The sequence below is a fragment of the Dermacentor albipictus genome, chromosome 1 (genome assembly GCF_038994185.2).
Source record: "Dermacentor albipictus isolate Rhodes 1998 colony chromosome 1, USDA_Dalb.pri_finalv2, whole genome shotgun sequence".
NCBI lineage: Eukaryota > Metazoa > Arthropoda > Arachnida > Ixodida > Ixodidae > Dermacentor > Dermacentor albipictus.
The window spans coordinates 399124584-399149557 of record NC_091821.1 but is presented as its reverse complement, the minus strand read 5'-3'; the positions used below and the strand labels follow the sequence as shown (position 1 = coordinate 399149557).

Sequence of the window (24974 nt, the reverse complement as noted above, 5' to 3'; positions counted from 1 at the left end):
TCAAGCGAGAGATAATACCATAAATCGGGGAGCTAATGTTTTCTATACTATTTCAGATATTTATTTTGGGGGGAGGAGGAGAGTGAAAACTAGTTTAAGGAGAAGGGGATATAAAGGGAAAAAATCGGAGGGGGAGCAAAAGGCTAGGTGGCGCCAGCCGCCGCCCGTTACAAAGGGTGTTGCCGCCATCCCTTTGTAACGTATTCATCCCTCCATCAGAGATGATACGACGAGATCCGTTACAGACATAGGTAGCGAAACGCAAGGTTTGAGAAAGTTCTGAGGAAGAGAAAAAAAGAAAACGTCATATTGAAGAACGTAACTTAAGGTGAAGCCCATGCTTTGCTTAATCTGAATGACGCTTGACGTGAATATGCCTAGAACGCTCATTGCATTTCCTCCGGCGCATTCACGACAGGCGTCATTGGAATTAAGTCAAGCATGTGCTTCAACTTAAGTTACGTTCTTGAATACAGGGGTAAGGAGATGTATACAAACTGAATTGAATTTCGGGGTTTTGACGTGCCAGAACCGCGATTTGATTATGAGGCACACCGTAGTGGGGGACTCCGGAATACGAGGGAGAATCAGAAAGTCTTTGCCTCTATTCTTTTAGCCAAATTACGGCTGTAAATGCGAATTCACCATATGCATCCTCAGCGTGGGATTTTCTTGGACCGGCTCGGCCTTATCTGCCGGTAGATCGGCGGCACGGCGCTGTTGTGAGTTGTTGAAGATGGCGGTTGTGATTCACACGCCCACGGCGTTGTAACGGCGTACGAGCAACGAAGTGCGATTCGTTTTCTATGGAGCAAGTGAGGAACGCCCGTCGAAATCCACAGAGACATCGCCCCTAGCGACTTCCACGTCTTCGGTGCGCTGGATAAGTTCCCAGCAGGACAGCGATTCACGTGCAACGATGAAGCCAAGACAGCCGTCCGACGGTGGTTCCACAGTCAGCTGGACGAATTTCAGCACAGTGGAATCTCAAATTTAGTGCTGCGATGGGACAAATGCCTGAACCGGTGTGGGGACTATGTGAAAATATAGTATAAGATACGTAGAATAGTACGTGTATTTGTAATTACCTGTATGTACCTTATTTTTGCTAATAAAAGAAATATGAGCCCTCTGGTTCGCCCTCGAAATTCTGACGACCAGGGGTTCTTTAGCGGGCCCCCAGTAGCACGGGACACGGTCGCTTCTTGCATTTCGCCCCCATGGAAATCCCGGCCGCCGCGGCCGGGATTTGATCCCGCGACCTCGTGCTTGGCAGAGCAACACCATAGCCACTAAGCTACCACGGCGGGTGACGCATTAAAAAAAATGTGCTACATTGAAAAGCATGATTAGCATACCTAACTCGCAAGCAGGCTAGGTGACTATTTGTCACCGCCCTGTTTCAAAGGGGATGCCAATAAACCATCATCATCAACTGGATGCGCAAGTATGCTGATTACGGCCAGCATGGGAAATTAAAGATGATGGTCAGCACTTGGTTTTGCCTAAATGCCCTCCTTCTGCCTTCAAATGGCTTTGCCACTTTGAAAAGTGATCCTATTCAACAAAGTATTGCGCTAGAAACGCGACAATACATTACGTCCAAAACATGGCGGCCATGACCCGTCTTTCCGGCTTCCACGACCGCTTCCGGCGCTTGCAGTAAACGAAAGCAAGACATGCTCCCCTTTACCGACACTCGCGGTGTTTGATTTGGACACCGCCTCACTTTGTTAAACTTATACAGAGTTAACGCGCGTTAAATAACGGCACAATTAACGCGTGGAGCTACAGGCCAGAACAACAGATAAATCCGCGTAACTAAACATCATTCCCATGGCCAACCAGCGCTCGCGCCACCAGACCTCAATTTTTGGTACGAAACAATGCGCCTGCCCACCAGGAGCTCTACAGCATGTGCGCAACCTTTTCACGAAACGACGGGCTCACGAGTACAGTGTACTAGAATGCACTGTACTAGAATACACTGTACTAGAATGCACTGTACTAGAATACACTGTACCCACGAGGTCACCGAGAAGCTTTCCACCGGGTCGGCTACAGAAACGCGGGCACGGACGAATGTGCAAGCAGCGCGTGCCATTCACCATCCGACGCCAGCGGTCACGCCACGTGCACGAATGAATTCGCCGGTGGACCCGCTCTCGGCCGTCGACGCTGATCGGCCACGCTTAAACTTTTTTTTCCTCGAGACAGCATCGTCCCCTCCCTATCCTCTTCCGCATCTAAATCCGGCACCGGTATTCTGATCGAAGTGCCGTAGGCGACCCGGCGACGACTACAGAAATCACCGTGGCGCACACACACATTCGCACTGCGACCCGCAGACCGTCCTTGCGGCAGTTGTTTCGTGCCAGTTATCCGCCGTATAGTTTACGCATACTCGCCGCAACCGCTCTGCGTCTGCGGTTGTTGCGGCTCTCGGCGCAAGCGAAAACGCTGTGGCAACGCTTCACTCACGTCACCGACGACGCCGCAAAACGAGGACACGCACGGCACGATCAATAAGCGCACGAGGTCAGACTACATTCAGACTGCACTTTCCGTACGACGTCTACGGAGAGTGCGGTTTGTTATGCGAGGTGCAAGCCTCCGGATTAATTTTGACCATCTTAAACTCAGAAATGCGGCCGGCATTCGGACCCGCGACTCCGTGCTCAGGAGCGGAACGCAATTCGTTTCCCTTTCCACGCGCGAGTGTAGGACATACGCGGGGAAGCGTCGGAGCGGAATATGACCCGGATACGCTTGTACGCGCGCCGGACAGAACAATACCTTCGGCGTGGGGCAACCTGCGCGGCCCGCCGTGGCCAGCGTTTTCAAAGCCGCGACGATGTCGCCTCTCGTCGTGGCCCTCTGCCGATCGATGCTATCTCGTGCCGGAACGGGAGCACGCACAGCGGAGGAGGAGGGGGAGGAGGAGGCGTAGGCACAGCGTGCGGTGAGCGCGCGATGATGATGGCAAGTGCGGGTCCCGTGCGTAGCGGCACGTAGCCGGCTGCACGTACGGTGCATGCGTACGGGAGCCACACCAACGCGCGCTGAGAACGGGCGGCGGCGGCGGCAGGAGGTGCTCTCGCTGCTTGAGAAAGCGGAACCCTCTCGATGCCCATACAACTCAAGTTGGGAGATTCGCGCTGATTTCCTTGCGTTTGGGCATTCGAACTCCCAGGGAGGAGAGCTGCATGCCGGCGATTTCGAGTGGATGCGAGCTTGAACAAGGGGGCCGAGTGTCGAGATAGTGTGGGAGGACGCGAGTGTGCGTGCGAGAGCGTGGTAAACAGGAATGGATGCGACTATGAGCGTCAGTGGGTGCCGGTACAGTGTGAATGTAAGCGCCGCTTTGAACGCCAGTGAGCGTCGGGGATTATGAGCGGGAACGAGAGTGTGAGCACATTAGTATGAATGAGTACGCGAAGCGGCACCTAACTGATTTTTTGGTTATAACGCGACAACATGTTGGTTATGACGCCGTATATTCGAAGGCTCCGGCAAACTTCTGCCATATCAATGCTATTTTACGCGTCCTGGAATCTAGCAGAACGGTATATGACTTGATGTTTCTAAACTCGCAACTGTCTAGAACGCGAATGCTGTGTTGTTATATTACATGGTTCGCGAACCAAAAAGAAAGAAAAAGTAAACCACCTGCACCGACACGTGCCGACAGACGGACCGAGAAACGTCAATTCCTTGTTTACTATGAGTTCACAGGCGTCACGCAAACAAACGGAAGTTTAGCCTCACCCAGCCTCGGCCTCCTGTTCCTTCGTGTCTCATTTCGTAGCTCTCGTTCATTCATTCCGAGTTGCGCGAATGTCAACCAAACATCAAGGTAACAAAGGGTAACATAGTCGGGGCACAGAGCCAGCTGATGCGGCGTCACAGAAAACCAGGCGAGCCAGACAGACACGCGTACGGAGGACGACAGACGACCCGTTTCCTTGGGCGCGTTGAGCAATGGATGCCAGAGACGACGGCTGCCAAGACCGCGCCCCCGTCCTCCTCCTTCGAACGAGCTGCACGCCGCATTGACGAAGAGAGATTGACTGCTCGCTTCGTGCTCGACCGCGCGTTGCATTGCGAAGCCGCTTCCGGCATACAGAGGTGACGTGCGTCGCCCATAACCTGCGTGCCCGCGTCGTAACGCCCCGTCGAAGGTCGCCGGAAACGCACAGGCGAGACGTACACGCACCTCTTGAACTGTACCGCTCTCGGGAACTCCCCCACCATGTAGGCTTGGTGCGTGAAAACAGGCCCGACGATCGGTCCAAAACTTGAAACAGACCGGTATATCGCGTTAAACCGAGGGGGCCGCGTGAACTGACAATACGGACGACTTGCATCGCTTCCGGGCGCATGACGTCTGGTTATGCCACGCACAGGGCGCGCTACGTCCACCTCTCAACACAAAAGTGGCCACCGGACAGCGCCTGCTGCGCCGAGGAGCGTTTGGCACGCCACAGCCCGGCGAATGAACGAACGATTGTAAACAAAAACTAAGGTGGGGCTGTCGCTTCGTTGGATTTCTCGCTGAATTCACTTCATTTACGTGAATAAGCAACCATAGAGTATTCCGCATGCCCCCCTTCCCCCCCACCTCCCTCAATGTCGCTTTCACTCGGGAAAACACGGCGCCTCGAGCAAGCAAGCGCCGCGGTCCGCGGCGGCCGCCAACGCCGGCCCTGCCAAGGTCACGACGCGAACCAGGTCAAGCAGCCGCGAGAGCGAGCAAGTGACGCAACAGCGGCGCGCGCGCGCACACCCCACTTTCGCCCGGCGTCCGTGAGACGCGCCCTCCCCGCGTCAAGCATTCCCCCTCCGACCCCCCTTCCCACCCCCCCACCCCGCGTCCCGCAGCGCGGCAGGCGGGGAGAGCAGCGGCGTTCGCCTACCGTCCCGAATCGCGAGGAGCAGTTGTCCCGATGTTTTGCCGGGCTACGTTGGTGCACTACGGCTGAATCGGCCAAAGAATGACTTGGGAAACAAACAAACAACCAACAAACACACATCCCTATAGTCAGCACTGTAGGATTCTGGGGTCGTGGCCTCGGAGTCTGGCGTCACACCTAGGGTCGCTCACTAGTCCACGCCGCCGGTGCGACTCGTTAACGGATAGCCGGACCAACGCAACCGGGGCGTCGTAGGGAGGCTTAGCGGGCCCGCGCCGTCGTCCGAACCTTCTTCGCGAGGGGCTGTTCCTATACTGATGATTACGAGTCGAGAGGACGGAGGAAAAGCGCTACAGCGGGTTTATTTACGTAGGAGAGGCGAACTAACTTACAGAAAAGGGTATGTTCGCGTTGGCCGGTGCACGGAGCACAGTACGTCGTTTTCGTAGCATGATCTACATCTTCCTGGCAGAGCACACCGGATCTTCCTGGCAGAGCACACCGGAGGAGCCGAAAAACGAGCGCTTAAACATCCCCCCTGTCCTTTTCAGTTCCCTAGGCCAGGGAAATCTGCGGTCGCACCTTCCTCGAACCAAAGCGTCCAAAGTGCGCACAATCACTCCGGCGCCTTTGTTCACAACACTGAACACAATCGGAGAAATACCCGCTCAGGCACATCCGTTTCAATGTCCCAGCGAAAGGAGGGGACGCTCGCAGACAGAAGGCGTGAAGTTTGACGCAATTGGCGCCTCTTGGCTCCTGGAATGGCCCAGGAACTTGGCTGGTTCGTCTGTCGGTCGGCTTAAAGCCCCTCCATACCATAACCGGCGGTGGCACGTGGATGGAGAGGCTTTAGGTCGGCTTTGGCGGCTAGCAGCGGCTGTAGAAGAGTTAAGCGGCGTAGAGCGCCCTTTTCCTGGAGTTTCTTGGCCCCAGCGTCGGGGGAGCCGCGACCAAGTGGCCCCGACGCCTACCCTGTAGCCGTCAAACGCGTCTAGCTTTGTTGCTGCCGCTGGCCCGTCGGACGCTTTGTGAGCTTCGCAAGGCTGCTTCGTCGAAGGAAAGCAGGGGATGCTCGAAGGGCGCTGCCCCCACTGACCGATTGTAACAGCATGTGCCTTATTTATTTTATTTTAATGTACCCTCAAGACCGAAGTATACCGAAGTATACCGAAGTATAACTAGGATTCCGCGTTTTCGGTATAGATCGATATTAACCGGCACATGCCGGTTGTACAGTATACCGGTATCCGAAGAAAAAGAAAGGACCCGGGAGAACCTAGAACAAGCTGTGACGAACAAACACAAAAAAGTTATCTGTCGCGAGAAATTTGTGCAGACAGGTCAAGAATTGAAAGGCGGGTGTGGAGCTCGACAGGCAGGCGAGGCTAAATATCTCCGCAACGATTCGTCCAAGTAGGTCAAAACATCCACGATCACCTTTACAAACTAGGATAGTATCCTGCAAACGAAAAGCAACGGGGTCGACGCCAACTTCGCCGCCTCTCTGTATACAAGGTTTTCAACAACCCTATAGTAAACCGCGCTCGTCTCACCTGAAGTTCCACGATACCCGACGAGCGCGCACGAATTAAGCTTTCGTTTTCGCTCCGCTTGCGTTTCTCACCGAACTAAGTACGGAGCGCACGAAGGAGCATTCGATTACATTTAACGTGCTGCGAAACATTCCAAGAATGCCGGTCGATCGGCGGAAAGGGAGAGAACCCCTGACGACGCTGAAGGTCGCATAGAGATGTCGAGATGACGTTGCTAAAGGTCACATCGTGGCCGTTCGTTAAAAGTCACTGAGACTACTGACGTGGTTCCCTCCGAAATGAAATGAAAGGGCAAAGTGGACCTGCTTCGAAGAATACCTGTAGCTTCGTTTCAATTGGAAAACAGCAAGCATCGAAATGCGATTAAGAAGTCGACGGAATTTTAGAAGTACAAAAAGAAGGGTATTATAAATCAGCAAGCGCTGATGCCACCGCCGACAACAATCACTACAACACAGCCTCGCAGAATGGACTGAGCCACCGGCATCCGGCACGATGCACGTGATGCTGCCCTCTAAGCAAGGAGGTCCTTATACCCATTCGAAACACGATCACAGATATTTTAACGTTACAGTTTCCGCCAACAAAACGGATAAACGACACTCGCTAACCGGCAAATAAGCATTGTGCTCGAAAGTTAAACACCTTTCTTACTTTTCCTGGGCTTACAGGGGCGCCTGCTCGTTGTGAGAAAGAGGACAAAAAAAGAAGACCTAAGCGAACAAAGAGAGAGAATTCTCCACGGTATCGATTAGCTGCGTTCCCGGTCCAGAGTCTGCTTTGGTGCCTCCTGATAAGGACAACAGCTGTGGCCTTCGCCAGCGCTGGCGGCGGCAACCGAAGTGAATGGCTTCGACCGACAGCGCTCACACTGAAGTGAGAGATCACGAGATATTCGCCATTGTGTGACTGACAAAACGGGGAGTGAGGAAACAGATTGCTACGAAGTACAGGCCGTATAATGTGTAGAAAAAGATAACGCGCGGTCTGTGAGTAAAAGGGTGGCTTGTCAAGGGACGGGACAGTGGTCGACAGCCTAAATAATATGTATGGGGAGAGAGAATACGTTTTCGTGAACTGGAGACTATAAGACGTTCGGCAGGAGTTATCGGAAATTCCTAACAGACGCATCTGTTCTGCAGTGTATTTAAGCATAGACTGCTGCGGTCCGATGACGAGTTATATATGCAGCCCAAATTTCACCATTCGTACCGAAAGCTACTAAACTACGACAGGGGATGGGGATTAAGCGAGGTGCCCCATGTTTTTATCAGCCGTATCATAAGAATCCAACAAACACTGACGCCAAGGACAACATAGGGAAAATTACTTGTGTTTAATAAATGAAATAAAGAAACGATTAATTAATGGAAATGAAAGTGGATGAAAAAACAACTTGCCGCAGGTGGGGACCGAACTCACAACCTGCGCATTTCGCAAAGTACGACAGGTAGCCCACAGTGTTACGATTGGCGTGTAACGCCCCGTGCAAAACAGATGATCGAAAATTCATGCCTCATCGAAACGGAGGATGGATCCCTAATTTGCTATGGGTGTCTCGAGAGGCTGCCGGTCTTGCGGGCGCCCCGCAGTGATTACGGGCCCCTTTGTGTGTGTGCGTGACAGGAACGTACAGTTCGCCTTCCGCAAACTGTACGACTCAAGGGAAGAATCCTTTCACGCGAACCAAACTGGACCCACGCGTCGCCGCCAGCAGAGGCAAGCACGTGAAACGTCGCTGAGGAGAGAGGAAGCAGCCGCTCATCACCGACCGGACTCAGTACATGTCACGTGACGTTGACGTGAGCAAAATCCCGCCTACGACATTAGCGGGCCTATTTAAGCGGCCCCGCAATGTATTTTGACCAGCATTCTCTTCTTTCATACCCTTCACCAACCATGGAATAAACACTGCAAGTTTCGCACTGGAAATCGTCTCGCCGCAGCCTGGTCGACATGATCCACGGGACGCCTGCTGCCTGCCACAACATTAACCGTGGATGATGGACGAACTGTTTCGTTCTGGTATCCAGGGCACGGTGGAATACGAAATTGCACAGGCAAACTCGGCTTTAGTGTTGTCATAGCCTCGAGGGAGACTACAAAAGCGACGAACATTAAACAATCGTTACCGCCTTTTTCTTTCTTCAATCTAACAGCGCCGCGACAACCTTGGAAATGGTTCCGCAAGATTGTCCTCGAGACTTTTAAAAACAAATGCCTAACGATACACAAGGTAAGTCCATCCACTCTCTCTACAATATTTAGGACAAATCCGCCGACTCCGCCTCAGTTTCCTTCAGAGTGCGAGCAAGAAGTGTAGGACCGCAAACGCACCTATAATCGAACGAAAACGCTGACCCTTTCCAGAACACGCTCTGCCGTACGACCACAGCGGCTCGCACGAAGGGAAACAGGCAGCACAGAAGACTCTCCCCGCCTTCGCTTCGCAACGGCGACTGCGTTCAAACTGCGGAGATACACGCGGCCGCAATCGTGTATTATCCTAAGCCGCATTACGCACACACACCCTGGAAAAGCCGCACCGCAGTCACGGGCCTCATTCATTCGACTTCGGCTGTACTCCTTCGCGAGAACCGCCGCGAAGGAAAACAAACCAAGCAAGCGAATGCAAATGCGTCTGGCTTCGGCTGCACAGAAGACACCGTTACCGCGCCGCAACCTTGCCGCGAGCCTTGGCTCGATTGAAAGCTCGGCTATGCCCGAGCAACCTTCTGTCTTCGACGAAGCCGAGTTGCGCCGCGCCCCCCACGCAACTTTTCCCGGTGAGCAGCGGGAGAGAGAGATAATCGACGTGCCTCGCGAAATAAGGCGGCCCCGCTTTTCAAAGAATGTAACGGGAGGAAAAGAAAACAAAAGCCTCGCGCTTGCACGCCGCTTGGAAATGGATGCGTGCCCGAGCGACCCGACCCCCTCCGCCGCCGACGAGGAAGCGTCACTCGCGTCGGCAGGCCACGACAGTGCCCCCGAAGCTGGCAGCGCGTCAAAAGAATCTCGCGAGGGACGGACGCGTCCGACGCTCGCGCAACGAGCGAGCAACGCCGCCGTGGACTCGCCCCGCCGAGTGCTTGTTTTCCTTGCCGCTCGCTTCCCTGTTCTCCGCGCGGCAAGGTCGCGCGGATACCAGAGACGGCACCGGTGCGCTACATCGACCGCGTCGGGCTCCCTGCGCTACGGTATGGGACTGAACGTGTGGAACCGGCTGCTTCGTCCGATTTAAAGGGCGGAAGCCCCTGCGCGCGTGGGGGAAGTGTGCGTGTGTGTGTGTGGGGGGGGGGGGGGGGGGGGGCTATCTTCCACGAGGAATGCGGGTCACATTCGCGTGTGTTGCGTTCTAAGGTGGAGTTGCGTGTGTTGCGTTCTAAGGTGGAGAGGGACACAGAACACCTCAGAGTCTGGTCGATGGGGATACGGAAAAGCGCTGGTATACTGAAGGGCCCCTCACCAGCAGGTGTGGCCATTTAGAGCTGACAGGCACCGTCACAGCACAGTATTGCACCGCCACGCGCCGCGGAAAAGGGCCGAAATCTCAAACCGAACGCCGTTTGCCCTTCTCATCGCGAATGCCGCGCTCCCAGCCGGAGGGTTGACGCGTATGTGCAAGTGTGCCTACGTATACAAGTGTCTGTTGGTTTGACGTCGCTCACAGTGACAAGCGACTTCGAGAATTATTCGAGGCAACATCTGTCATTTGTGTTTATCTGTCGCTTCAGTCGACGAATTAAAGTTCAGAGAAACAATACAACACACAAACCGAATGTCTGCGTGTTTTTGCTTTACTTTGCACCGCAGCAAGAGAGATGTACTTCCGTTTCGTCTGCTTGTTCCCACGTCGAGCAGACGCACGCGCAGACACCGGAACTATGTAATTTTCTACCGTGTTCCAGCGCGAGATCATGCTCTGTGATCCGCTTGCGTCTGCCCTCAGTATTCGTGTAGTACTTACTTATACCGCTAGTCAGGTGTCCTCGTGCACAGCGGGCAAAGACGTGCGCTGAGCGAAACGTCACAATCACATCAGCCCGCGTGCGACGCCGCCGCGCAAATGCGCTGGGCCGCAAGAAAGCGAGGAGAAAAAAAAAAATGAAGGCGGGGCCCGTGACGTATGCATCACGCAATCCTCGAGCTCCGGTATGGGAGAACGCGGGGGTGGAATTTCGCTTGCGGAGGCTCGACGGGATCAGTGGAGAGAGTGTCAAGGTGGCGCTCGCCTCCTGAAATGATTAAGACATCATGGGTTCGCGGTACCGAAGTATTTCTACCTCAGCTATTAATGAACCGATTTGAAAAATTCTCGTGGCGGGCACTAGGGTTCTAGTTGACACTAGCAACTTCCATCGTATGACCAAAATTTGCTATGTGGTCTGGTGAGGTGCACCTGAAGACTAAGCTTTAGCTCGGAGGCTCCTATCTAAATACACGAGAAGGGAGAAATCGTTTTTCTCGGTAGCCGCTGCACAAAATTTGATTATACCTGGTGGGTTTAAAAGGAAAAGTTCAAATATTTGGACTGTTGGAAGCGGATTTTAAGTTGAAGCAGCCAATTTTTTTTTCATGAATACTGTTGAAAATCGCAAGTTTGCAGAAAACGAAACTATCAAGTATAACTCAGCAATGAAAAGTGATATCACATTACTGCAAACGCATCTAAAAGTACATATAAATAGACAAACTTAAATGCCCTCAAGTACATCACTAATATGCGAGTAAGACGTTCTTAAACACGGTAATAAATTCACGTAAGATATAAATTAATCAAATTTGTCCGCTTTTTATGCACTGTTAGATTAAATTCACAGAATATATATTCATTGCGTGTCACATAGCTGTAAACTGCACAGTTTCGTTTTCTACATTTTTGCTATGTTGAACATTTTATAAAATATTGACCGCCTAAATAAAAAATTCGCTACCAACAGTCACTATAGATCTTAACCAAACTTGGTGCAATGGATGCGAAGAAAACCGATTTCTCCTTTCCGGCGTATTTAGCTGGCACTCCCCCCCCCCCCCCCCCCCCCCCGAGCTGAAGGTGTCAACGGCCCACAACGACAACGGACTAGGACAGACGCTGCAGCGGAGGGCTGCAAATTAACTCTGTCCACCTTTGGTACTCGTGTACCGAGAGCGCTGTACACGATCGTCTTTGGGGATGTTATTGGTAAGTTGAATGTTAGTTGTTAAACACATTCTTCAGGGGAGGCACGGGGTGCCGTCAACGCATGTCCCTGCACTAGAATTTGCCGACATTTCCATACTCCCTCTGCTTCTCTTATTCGTCACTGGCTGGTCTTTTTCGGCGAATTCGTTCAACAGGTCCCCTCCGTGCGGCCCCCACATTCGATACAGATCGCTACCTAGACAAAGCAGGTGAACGGACCACAGGTGAGCTATGCCCGTGTATTCCTTCAGTGGGCAACGAGTGAAATTCCCGGTCATGAAATGCCCCGAGATCACGGTTTTTTTCTTTCTCGCGTACTTTGCATCGCTGGGCGAAAGAACGCGCGCTCGATCCACCACGGTACAAGTCGAAAAAGCAACCCTCGCACAGATGACCTCGCACTTGACCTTGAACACGGACGACATGCCGAAATCGAGTTCGGTTGATGCGAACACTATGCCCCCGAGAAGAAAACAGCGACCGTTTTGGGAGCGGACACTGTTAAAACATAGCCAACAACGCTCGCAGGCGAACAGCAATGTCGCAGCTGGGAAAAACATTCCCGAGGTAGTTAGTGACCCACCGTGTTTGCTCAGTGGTTATGGTGTTGGGCTGCTGAGCACAAGGTCGCGGGATCGAAACCCGGCCGCGGCGGCCGCATTCCAACGGAGGCGAAATGCGAAAACACCCGTGCACGTAGATTTAAGGCTAAACCCCATTAGCGCGATTTTGTGCGCGACAGCGACGAGCGACGGGTTCGCGCGACGGATCGGGCCGTCGCTGGAACAGATCGCTCGGGCTTGTCGCGCGATCGCTCGGTTTTGCAAATCTAGAATTCGTCGCTCGTCGCCCGGAAGTGCTATGAGCGACTAGCCAATAGCGAAAAGCCGGAACTGGATGTACAAAACCCCAGTACTTCCGATTGTCGCACGGAACGAGCAAACGATTGAATTCTTATAGGTGCAAGGATAAGAACCTACTGCAAGACTTTCAGAAATATTTTATGCTGCTTTTTACAGTAAAATACATCAACTTAAGTTAATAAAGCACGCGTCACGCTAGTTTCGGCGCCTATATTGCTGCCCTCATACCGGCAACACTGGGGAGACGTCGCTCGAAGTCGTCGCTCGCATGGGGTGCAACTTGTAGGCGACGAGCGAACGCGACAGCCATCTCCATCGCGTCGCTTGTCGCTGTCGCGTGCAAGATCGCTTGCATGGGGTTTATACTTTAAGTGCACGTTAAAGAACCTCAGGTGGTCAAAGTTTTCGGAGCCCTTCACTACGGCGTGCCTCATAATCAGAAAGTGGTCTTGACATGTAAAACCCCACAATTGATATATATATATATATATATATATATATATATATATATATATATAACTCTCGAGGTAGTGGAAATTTGGGCTCGTTGGTTCATGATCTGCGGACTGTAATCGCACAGACTGGACGACGACCGCAAAGAGAGAAGGACACGACGGCACAGAGTCGTCGGCTCTCAAGGCCCGAATGCGCAACGGACGCGTTTCAAACACGTTCGCGTCGGGTGCGTTGAAGGTCGCAGGTGTACACAACGGGGGCCCACGACGAAAACAACGAGTGCAGATGTAGTACACAATGCACGACAACCGCGTCACCAAGTGCAGCCTCTCTCGCTGCGACAGACAATGGGTGGCCGTGAAAATGTCGCCAAGCTTAAAGCCTGCAAAAAACTATTGCGTCGAAACGAAACAGGAGCTGCTAGGAGTCGTCACAGATAACACCGTCGTGCATTTCGCGCCGGAGATGTAACGCCAGGAGCGGCCGCGACCAAACGGGAATTGCAACCCTTGTTGTCGAGTAACGCGAAGCCCGCCTTTCGGAAGCGTGCGAAAGTGGCCCGGACGAAAACGGCACACGTAGACGGTGCGAGCGAACCGGGATGGAATGTAAGGAGAGAGACAAGTGTGGTTTGATACCGCGAGGTCATTCTTCGCTCCCCACGAAAAAAAAGAAAAGAAACTATGATCGCATCCAAAAGATGCAAGCTAGGAAGGAAGTGGGAGACCACTGCTCGGAGACCAGGAAAAGAACATACTAATTTGGGCGGTAATGGCGTTCGCGGGAGTCAAAACCGGTATTACCAATTACCAGGACGCAATCGGGCATCTTCCGACTGATACCCAACGCATCCATCGTTCGGCGCCCACGTGGCCCTTTTCGTCACAAGCGCTCCACCAAGCTCTCATTACTTTGCCTAATGTACCCATGTTTTATAAGAAAAAAATAAACAATTCCCATCATTCAACTTTCTGAACCACTATTGGGAACTTTGCTTTCGTACGCCCACGTTGTTTGTGGTTTCCCTACTTTTCTGCCACCAAATTTTCAATAGCCTCTTGCTAATAACCTATTTCAGACACGTTTACTTTCCCTCTTGCTATCGCTGAACACAATACTTTCAAGGAGGCCCGAGGAGCCTAACCCGAAAGTTGGACAGATATCATCATACCATAATAAAACATGTTCCATCGTTTCTTAAGCTTTACCGTAGGAAGCACATGGTTCTTTTTCGGTGTACCTTACTTTGTATGTACACGTTCTATGGCATCCTGACCTCGCTTCGAAAAGTAAAGAGCTTCCACATGAGTTATCATCAATAATTTCTTTCCCGATTTCGTTTTTTTCCTCTTAAGTAGTCACTCACAGCAGGTTTATTTTCCATTGCCGCCACCCATGAGATAGCCTCAGCCTCTGACATCGCATTTGACGTTCTTTGCTGCCATGTTACTATACAGGTCGCATACTTGCTGGTAAGCTTCCTAGTTACATTCTTCCACTGTGGGTCAGTGTTTTTTTTTCCTGTACAAGCATCTGACAAAAGCACCCGTGAAGCGCGCCTCCTCCGTCGTCCGCCAGCGCCTGGGGTGGGTTCAACAACACCGGACATCGGCGGCCACAGACTTACCAGTCGACGTCAGGAGCACGTGCGAGGGCTGCCGGGTGTAGACGTCGCAGTCAAGGGAGGGAGGGAGGGGGCCGTATCCTACTGTCGGCCACAGCACGGGAACTCCTTCCAAACTAGTTCCGAGAGTATATCCTCCGGCGTCGCCCACTACGGGGACGACGAGCGCTCAGCACACCGAGTACGCGTACACAGCCAGCCACAGCGCAGCCCCAACCACGGCACGCACTGCCACCGCCACTACCACCACCACCACCACGCGCCGTCACGCTCGCAAGTGCGAACACGCTCGTTCCCCGGACATCCGCTGCCCCGCACGCACGCACCAAGACTTCCCCGAGGGGCGCCGATGAGCTGTCCCGCACCTCCCTTTCCTCCGCTCGCCAAGGCCTCGCACCGTCGAGGGGAGAAAGGTCGCCCCGGCAAGGTTCGGGGCGCCGACGACTCAATGCGACGAATTCCCCGAAAATGACGCCGCGAGCTTCAACGCACCGTAATTCCTCGCGGGCGCCCACACTAGGGTTTCGTCACACGTAAACAATCGAGACGGCGCCCGACGTGCGACTACACGCGTAGGCGTCGCTCGCTTCGGGGGAAGGCCGTTGACTGCGGGTCCCACGTTAGGAATTCCACCTGGAATGCGGAGACGTCACCGGGGGGACCTCTCTCCTGTCGCTCGCTCCACACTGGGTGCGCCTCGGGGCTCCTCCGTACGCTCCCGGGCCAGTCCCGCACGGCCGCTGTTCGCCTCTCCCGATCGCTGTGACCTCGAGCACAGCGCTTCACTCTCTCGGATGACAAAATGGCCCCGGTCTGCTGGTCGTACGCGAACACTCGGCAACACAAAAGCGGCCCACGGCCGCCTGACGGGGCGCACTCGGGTACGGGGCGAGCAGCGTCGATGGAGCCGACGGCAGAGGAACAAAGCACCACACGGCCGGTAGGCCGCTAGCAGGACCGCGGCAGCGACAAGCGAAGAACGGAGGCGAAAGGACCCGCAGACGCACCGCAGAGACACTCCTCCGACCGTCGGCTGCCCCAGATGACGCGTGCAGCGATCCCGTCGCGAGTGCTACCGTTGCTGCTGTCGGCTTCACAACGCGAACGAAACATAGCGGCAGCGGCGACGGCCGCAGGAAACGGACAACAACCAGAGCGGCGTCGGTCGCCGGCCCGACGCCAACACGGAGGGGAAGCTCTCTCTCTCTCTCCCCTCCACTCTCGGTCCCTTTCCGAGGGGCAACCCCCAAGTTCGCTTCCCCTCCCGTACGGTCTTTCTTTTTTCTTTTTTGTGGAACACAGTCAGCCAGAGGGAGAAACCCCCCCCCCCCCCCCCGCTCCTCCGTTCTCTCTCCGCGTGGCGGCCCTTTAAGGCCCCCTCTCCCCCTCAATCTCGGAGGGGCACCCTCGCTCCGCTCAGACGAGTACGTACACACAAAGGGGCCCCCGCACGAACGCCAGGAAGCATACGGGAAGGGTCCCCCCACAAGCGGCCGCCATCTCGCGAAAAATCCGGTCGACGGCTACGACGACGGCACGGCATTTGATGCGGTCCCGACGCATATATCCGACGGGGGGGGGGGGGGGGGGGGGAAAGAAAAAGTCGACCCCGCTCTCGCTTCTCCTTCGACTGGGCCGCTCCGCACGAACGAGCGCTGCTACGCTCACTTTCCGAGGATGCACGGGTTCAGCGAGCTGCAGCCCGACCGTCGCCGTCTTTAGTGGCACACCGCAACGACCAGGAGTAACAAGCATTTGTGCAGCGAGAGACCAGTGCCACGCAGAACGCGAGCAAATTGTGTGGAAATACATTAAAGCTAAGCAGCGCGGCTGGTTGTTTCTAACAACATACACTGCACTAAAAATCTAGCCATACGACATTGTCTCCATTTTGTTTGTGTTTCAATAAGCGCCCTCTTTAGCAGCAAATGTGTCCTTGAGGTAGTATAGGTCAGCTGAAGATGACGTTCCTTCGAGACCACAATATAAGCTGCCGTAATCTAAAACACCGCCATTCTTTCGGCTATGAGAACCTATCATATCACGTGCTTGTATCGGTTCACTTTGTTATGCGTCTCGTTCATTTTAACAAGAACGTGTACGTAAATAAAACAGCGCTCGCAAATAAGTTCAGCCGGCCGCTTGCACGTACATTACACGTCCCACGTCTTCTCTTTCCAGGTGTCCCGACGTCCCAGGGATCTCATTACAGATACGACGGTTCACCAAACTCACAAGCCGCGTCGGAAACGCCACACAGATATACAGCTGCGACGACGCGCAAACCCTTGGCGTTCACGCATTCCCTCGGAATGCTCCCCACTCCGAACGCGAACAATACCGAGATAACAACCTCTCGCACCCAGAACCGGCCGCTTCGCTATCACTCCTACGGAGAAGGAAAATCCGCCACGAACCTGTGACGCGTCACGCGACGTCACGCCATTGTGAAACGGCGGAGGCGGCGACGCACAACTCGATTTCCGCTCGGGCCACGGATACGCTGCGGCGTGGATGATTCGAGAGGGAAGAGGTGCGCCGTCGCGTCCTCTTCGCCAGTGAACTGCAACACACGCCTCGCTTCTGCCCGTAGGCACAGGTCACTGTCTGGGACATGGCCGCGATGCTCCTAACTACCGCTAAACCCTATGGTAACAACATCCGTTCGCACCGCTGCCGTGGGGTCACGGTACCGACGGAGAAGGTACCGGGTACCGACGCCACGTGCAGACGCGCAGTGGGTTAGGCTGAAAAAAAAGGGGGGGGGGGGTTGTCCAAGCCCGCTGGTGCGCATCAAAACGGCAATGGTCATTCTTTGTGTGCTTCCCGGGAGGCGACCACTTCACCAGCGCCCGCCTAGACGAGGACGGGGCCCGACGCTGACTAATGACGGGCAAACAAACAAGCTCCCTTCCAGATGACAACCGCCACATTCCATGAAAGCGGTAACGACCGTCAAGGTCAGGCTCCTCAAACTGCTACCAGCTGGCCGTCACGGAGGGCCCACAAAAATAGCGGCAAGGCGCAGAAGACCAGCACTCAAGAAGCACACACACGACAGGACCGGCGCCTTGCTCAAGTAAAACTCTTGCTTGGGCTAGTTGGTTCATGCTTGAATTAGTAAAGGCAAGGCGCAGAAGGCCAGGTCTTCTGCGCCTTGCCTTTACTAATTCAAGCATGAACCAACTAGCCCAAGCAAGAGTTTTACTTGAGCCAATGTCGACGAATTTCGTGGGAACAGCGTGGACCCCCTAATTTCTTCTTATTGCAACGCAGGCGGGTTCCAAGTTTGGACGCCAGAGGCGGCGTTCAGCAAGGTGGTGCGACCTCTCTGATTAGCCGGAACAAGGTCAAAGAATTCGCCTGCCTATGGAATTAGGGGAAATCAACTGCTTTAGAAAAGGGCCTCTTGAGTGTTGATCTCTCTAGCTCAACACTTGAGAGGTCCTTTAGAAAGCCTGAACAGAATCCGAGTATTTGCTCTAATATGCAAATAAACCTCTTTGGCTCCTACTCACGGACGTACTCATCCCTTCGCCTGGAGGGTTCCCGGCTTGAACGCCACCCAGAGTCGCAAATCCACCACCATGTCGCCTCCGCGTATTTTTGAATGACCGTATGAGGAGCTTCGACCGAACGCTAAACCTTTCTATCGCGTTAAATGTTTCGCCCTGCGGGCAAAACTCTTTGCGAAAATTACATTCGTTTGATGCCCTAACTCAACAACCCCCCTCTCCTAAAGACATTTTTTTTTTTTTCGGTGGAGCTGCCACACGTCCAAATTTAATTACATTTGATGCACTGATGTCGATGACAGCATCTTCTGAAATGAGTTACATTAAGGTGCTGAATAAAAAGTAAATAGGCCTTTAAAAGTTCACTTTGCGCTCTCATGAATAGTGAACTACAAAAGCAAGCATACTATAGTGCCCCCAGCTTGAGTTTGTTGCTTTATTTTACAACGTTGCGACCGGCGATAGCAAGTTCGGCCATTTTAAGTCAAATCCGAAGCCTAAGATCAGAACGGCGCTTGGCCCGTCGAAGCCGTTCCAGCGCTGACCTGAGGAAGTTCACCAAGTACAACTTCTTACAGGAGCATTGTAGTTGAAAGTTCCGTATAAATTATTATTATTTTACATGGTGTTTCAAATACTTCAATTACACTGCGCGAGCTATGGAGTCGAACGTACGCATTTATCCGTCAAATGAGTTCTGGCGAACGCATTAGACAACGAATGACATTAAGGCAAATGACATTAGGTTTGCCCATGGGGCATCACGCAAATGGCGTTAACATTTAAGGCATTAGCAAGTTAATGTCATTGTCTGTGCCCGTGTGGCACGGGTATTTAGACTAAAGAGAGATGCTGCCTTAATTCAAACAGCACGTGTTGCTTGGCAAAAAGGCTGCTCAGTGAAATATGAAACGGAAGACGCACAACGAGCGCCAGGACTGTTTGTTCGTCCACAATTCTATAGCTATGTAAGCAACACCTCTACTAGAACCAGCAGCTGCTAGTAGTATCGTTTATTGTATTCATTAGAAGGGGAAGGGCCGTAGACATGTATAATCTCCTCCAGTCGAAGAGAAGAAAAATAAATACGAGGGACAAGAAGTTTACAATAACAGAATGAGAAGAAAACAGTCTTTGGAAGCGCAGCTGTCGCACACACAAAGTGCGTGGTGATAGTCGTCGGTAATATTACACGTTGCTCACATCGGAGAAACTGGCAAGTAAATTTTAAAACGAAAGTGGTTAGTGTAATCTGCATACTCATTACGACCCCTTGGAGGGATCACGGCCTGACAGGAGCACATTCCACCAGCTCAACCAGGAAAAAACCACGTCGTGAACGGGCTCTATACACCGTCTGCTGTAAGAAGTATTGCCGCTCTTTCTCCCTATGCTGAAGTTGGCGCCTCTTTACCGATCCCTCAAATTCACAACGCGTGTGCGGCGGTCACTTACCGCAAGCCTCCGTCAGATCCGTTACGCTTACGCAGCACAGGACCACTCGAATTTTCGCCAGTCATCAAGGCCAGACATCGCGGCTACTCCCAATAAGAACTTGGCACAAACAAGAATACCCGCAGCTGCTGCCCGCAGCCGCTAACAAGATTTTATCGGAGGCCTCTCGTGCCCACGACAGAATCGCCGTGCGGAGGCCTTCCTCTCAATCTCAAAATACGGCTTACGGGGGTCAGAAACACGCAGCACACGAGATTATCATTATTTTCGTTTCCTTTCTCGAAAGGCCCTCGTTGCCCTGCATGCACGGTTGAGCCACTCGCACACATTCTCTCTTTCTCTCTCTCTACTTAAAAGCGTTCCAAGCCACGAGAGTGTCAGAACGAGGCCCACGCAGTCGGTAGTTACATTTACGCGGACCAGATGCGCGAGGAGCCGAGTTTGGGAAACCGGCAACAAACTGAGCGAGAATCGGGGCAGATGATGGGGGTGTGGGGAGGGGGGAAGTGGAGGAGGGCGTTGCCCCGCACGCTAAACAAAAGGGGCCCGCTCTCCTTTTTTTTTTTTTCCGCCGTTTCGGTCGGCCCAAGGGAATGGAAGGGGGGGCATTCGCAAGGGGGCTGCGCGCATAGCAGCGCTGCCTGGCAGGATCGGGCCGATAGGGGCATTCCTCGTGCTCCGGTGGGAGGGGGAGAAAGGATCAAGAGACCGGTTATTCTGCCGATGATCGTCACCGCCGGGCGCCGCTGCGATCGAGAAAAAAAAGATAGGAACGCGCCCCGCCCGGAAGGAGAAAGAAGAGTCCAGCGGTGCCACGGCTACGCGACCGTACCGTTGTCAGATGGGAGGAGGACTTGGCACCTTTGAAGGCACCGCGTCCATGAGCGTTCATGTACTCATCAACCCAGCATCATCCGATACATTGACCCCGGTACTCCCCCACAACCCGGGTTGACTGGGTGGGGGGACTTGGTTCGGGCCAACGGTCCTTCCCGGACAAGGGGGCTGTTGTGGTACAGCAACACAAAGTTACCGCACGCAACACACAAACAGCCGTGCTGGTCGTACAGGACTCGAGCCTGACTGACCTTCGGACTGCCTCGGCGCAAAAGAGGCCAAGGCATACAACCATGCAGAGCACCAAAGCCGTCCGCGGAGCAGCGCGACCAACCAAGGGTGCGCCGCCACCGGTTCTAGCTCTGGGTTCCACTGAACCAAACAAAACCCCGTAGATCGACTGGCGCACACGGCCGAGTCGAGCGACCTTAGGAGCATGCATCATAACTTAATGGAAAGCTTTCCGCCTGACTCATCAAAAATTACCGCAGGACGGGCCCACACTTCGAGAAACTTCTTCTCGCCCAAGCGGTGCCGCTCCCGGGTGAGATGGAACCAGACCTCCTTCCGTGCTTTCGCAAGCACTTCGTGAAGGCCCGGCGCCCTCCCCCCGAAAACTGCATCACGGCGTGCCAACCAAACTTGGTAGGAGCACTCAGCGAGGAGAAGCGCGAACTGGTTGACCGCCTGATTAGGCAAAGGGTGCAAAAATCGGACTGTCTGATAAGGGATGCCTGGGAGATTAAAAAGACTAGCAATCCTACGGAGAAGAGCTGCAGGAAGCAAACACTGCGCAAACGCATGAACCGTGTCCTCACGAGCGCCACAGAACGGGCACACTCCACGAACCGGGACGGCTGTGAAGGGCCTGTAGCCCAACGGCAGGCACCCTCGCGCCAGGCGATACATGAAAGTGGCACGCCTAGCGTCGAGGAAACTGGCCGTGATGAGCTTCCAGTTTAGCCTGTGAATGGACAGGTCATACATATGGCAATGCGGGGGGAGGCCTGGGGTGAGGATGTCTACTAACTCTTGGAGTGGAGTTGAAACTACGTCGATGTCGGGGCGAACCGTGCGGAGGCTGACCAAAGAGTTGGCAGCCGCCGCATAAATGGTGGATGGGGTTCCTGAACGAGGAGCACAGTGGGAAAATGTGCTCTGCGAAAACAAGCGGAGTCGGGTGCTAAGGAAAAACGAGGTAAAGCTTCGAGTCAGGAGCATATCCGAGTTAAGAGCGACCTGGGTCCATCTGACGTGTAGTGCGGTAGCCACGATGCCCAGGTCGGGAATTCCGAGTCCTCCCTTATCCCTGGGCAGCTTGAGCACCCGCCTAGCTACACAACCAGTTGTACCCTTCCAAAGGAAGCGAAAGAGAACCCTCTCCAAGATGAGCTTGGTTCGGGTTGGAACAGGAGACACATACGTCAGGAATGAAAACAAAAGTGAGCGCAGGATTGTCGCTCGAGCAGTCAATGGGCATGACAACGCGCTGAACTGCTGAATTCTGGTTTCAAGCTTCTCCTTAGCCTGTTGCCAGTTTTCAGGAGACAGACCATCTGGTTCGAATTGGAAGGCTAGAATGCGCAGCCGCGTTTTCACGGGGAGACCATGAACGGGCTGCGGACTGGACGGAGTGGAGTTCAAGTACGCGACCGTAGGCGACAGAACCAGATGTGCGCGCGCGCGCCGTGTGTGTGTGTGTTGTGCGCGCGTTCTTCGAGCAGGTGATGATGATGATGATGACGAAGAAAGGGCACGCGAATCGCCGCCGGCTGGGCCGGTCACGCCCGACCGGCTCCCGTATATAGTAGTAATGAGTCAGCCCATTTCGCCATGTTACGCTTCGCGGGAGAGCCTCATCGGCACCGAGGACCACCGGTTGGTGCGCGTGCGGAGGTCAAGATGACGCAGTGAAAAAAAAAAAAAGCGCGATGCACGGCTCCCTTCTCCTCGTCGCGCCTTTGTATACGGCCGCAAGGGGGCCATGACCACGGAGCATATATGTTCCATGTGGTTGCGCTGGAACCAACGCGCGCGCCGAACCATTTTAGGACGAAGCCTTCTACGAACTATACCGGCATCTGTTGGCCGTGGCGGCTGCTGCTGCTGCTGCTGCTGTCCGGCCGAACTGCCCGCGCGCAGGACGGCACTCAGAAGACCGGCTCACGTGTAACCACATTTGCACCACCCGTACAGATGTACCAGTTGCCGGTGCAACAAATGCTCAGTGCAACAAATAAACACATTCGAGCACGTAAATCCTTTGTTAGATGGCAGCTTCGTGTGCCTTATTTACAGGAATTTGGCGCGTCTATTCGGTCAGTTTCAGTTTCATACCATGTAACCGCTTCGTGCAATCTTCACTTCACAGATCCCTACATGTGCGTTGGATGCACACCCACATTATATGTATATGCATATATGTCCATGCGTTTTCGGTGTGATGTTCATCTCAACTGAATGAAAAGGATACCATGCCATATTTGTAATCCAAGTGTACGGTAGATGCGCTTACGCCCAATAAACGAGGAAAGCAACGCCAGAGCTTCGATTGTAATCAACAATCTGATTTGGGCGGAACGGCACATAATTATAAAGGGAGAGAGAGCCCACCCCTGAGCCGTGATGCGAGAGCACGCCAATGAATTGCAGAAGCTCAGAATGAATAATGCATAGCGTCGTTCTGTGCACAGCCTCCCGCAGCGCAGTAGCAGGACGCGGCATTGTGTTAATCCTACCAACGTTATATTTCCTTGCACTTCGTTCGTATAATTAAGTTTCTCCTCAACTGCCATTCGCCACTCCAGTGAGTGTTACCAGTCGCGTAGCAGAGTAAAGCTGTCGCGAGAGGAACCCTTACGCCCGAAAACGGAGTTCGCTTTCTCTGACAGGAGCGTGACACGCTTGGCGCAGGCTTGGCGCAGGTCAGGTTGGACTGAGAGCGGCTCGGGCCAGCCGCACGCGTGGCCTCTCCCAACGCGGCGAAGCGCAAGCGCGCCGCTGTCCCAACTGAATCGACTCGCGGTGCGTCCAAAAACTGCGCTTGACCGCCGCGCCCGTCGACGCGGCAAGGTACGCGGGAGGGGTCGCGGCGGCCACCGAACACGCTCGCCCCGAGGCGCGACCAAATAGCGCCCCCCCCCCCCCCTTGCTTTCTGCATCTTCATCGACGTATCGGACGGAGGCTTACACCGTGAGCTTTCCTCCGCAACTGGTTGCAAGGCGGGGACCACGCGGACGCGCAAAGACGTGCGATGAGCAACCGGGGTGTATACCTGGGACACACACAGCCTGTACGGCGGCAGTCCGATCGGAAGGAGAAAGCGTCGGTAAATGAAGAAAAGGAGGGGAGTTGCGGGGTTCACTCCGCTGAGCCAGACTACAGTCTCGATAGTCGCCGAGCGTTATCGCCGACGTAAGTGGCTTCGTAGCTCGACGTAAAGATTACCGAGCTTGAGCTCCGAGAAACAAGTACAGGACTAACTCTCGCACGCGACTCAGCGCAAGGCGGATCTGGGCGTATACACCACGAGTCAGTCACGTCACACTCGCCAATTTCGCGGAATGAATAGGCGATTCGGTCCGCCGTTCGCTTACCAAGTCCACGTTTTCGGCGGTAGGTCAGCCGTGAAGCGCACGAAGAGATTTATCCTGCAGTCCTACTTCAGTATCCTAATTTCATTATGGTTGGACGTGACGCTCAGTGCCGACTCCTGGCTGGAGACAGCCCTATGCACCCAAAACCCGCAAGCGCATTTTTCCGCACAACTCGTCCGACCTAACCGAAATGGCACATCTCGGGATCTATAGGACCGTAAATCGAAGACTGGTAGCACAATCTTAAGCATCATCCGACAAATCTTCAAAACCCGTCCATCAGCTTCGACAACGATATGCGGGGAAGCCTGTTTACGGAACTTCGCATGTGTGTATTGTCTCACTAAAGTCAATCGCGCGCGCTGTTACGAACTTCAACCGCTGCACCACGATAACGGCTTTGTGGTCCCGTAGCGCTCGTCACCCGTTTCGTGACAGAGCGTTGGTAGCGAAGACTCCGAGCCTGGCGTCGATGAGAATAACAAAAGGGGCTTTATACATTATATACAGGTTATCATACAGGACATGAACGGATCGGCACTGGGGCCGAGAGCTCACACAAACGCGACTGTTCTCGCACGACGGCGTCCGGCGAAAACGCGTGACACATCTCACCCCAGTCGGGGCGACACTCTCTCCCGGTGGGGTCGGCAGATCCTGTTTTTCAGGCGGCTTGTCACTGCTTTTATAATCCCCGAGGCCCATTGTCACTCAACCGGCCCAATACAAAGTCAGCACACGACGGTCGTCCGAGGGGTCCAACCAGCGACCGCGCTGGCCACTCGGTTCAAAGTTCGCGCGCGCGGTGACCTCCAGGCAAGGGAGGTGCGGCGCCGGGCCGTCGGGCACACGCGGACACGTCAAAACACGCTGCTCCGCCGAGGCTTCTCCCGCACGAAGGCGCAGCCTCTTGACTTGTGAAGGGAGAATTATGGCGCTCGCAGGATAGATTCTGCATCTTGCAGATTCGGGATCC

At 53.9% G+C, this 24974-nt stretch overlaps 1 protein-coding gene across 5 annotated transcripts in view; it reads right to left on the bottom strand.

Annotated features, from left to right (window-relative positions):
• The window catches only part of Utx (Utx histone demethylase), a 134773-nt gene that overhangs the window by 49185 nt on the left and 60614 nt on the right, over nt 1-24974 (bottom strand). The window contains exon 1 of one of the 5 annotated variants that reach the window (XM_065455647.1): nt 14598-14616. The exons of the other annotated variants lie outside the window; for them this stretch is intronic. The gene's annotated coding sequence lies outside the window, so the exon portion shown is untranslated. Of the gene's footprint in view, nt 1-14597; nt 14617-24974 lie in introns of those variants that run through there. 5 annotated transcript variants of the gene reach the window in all.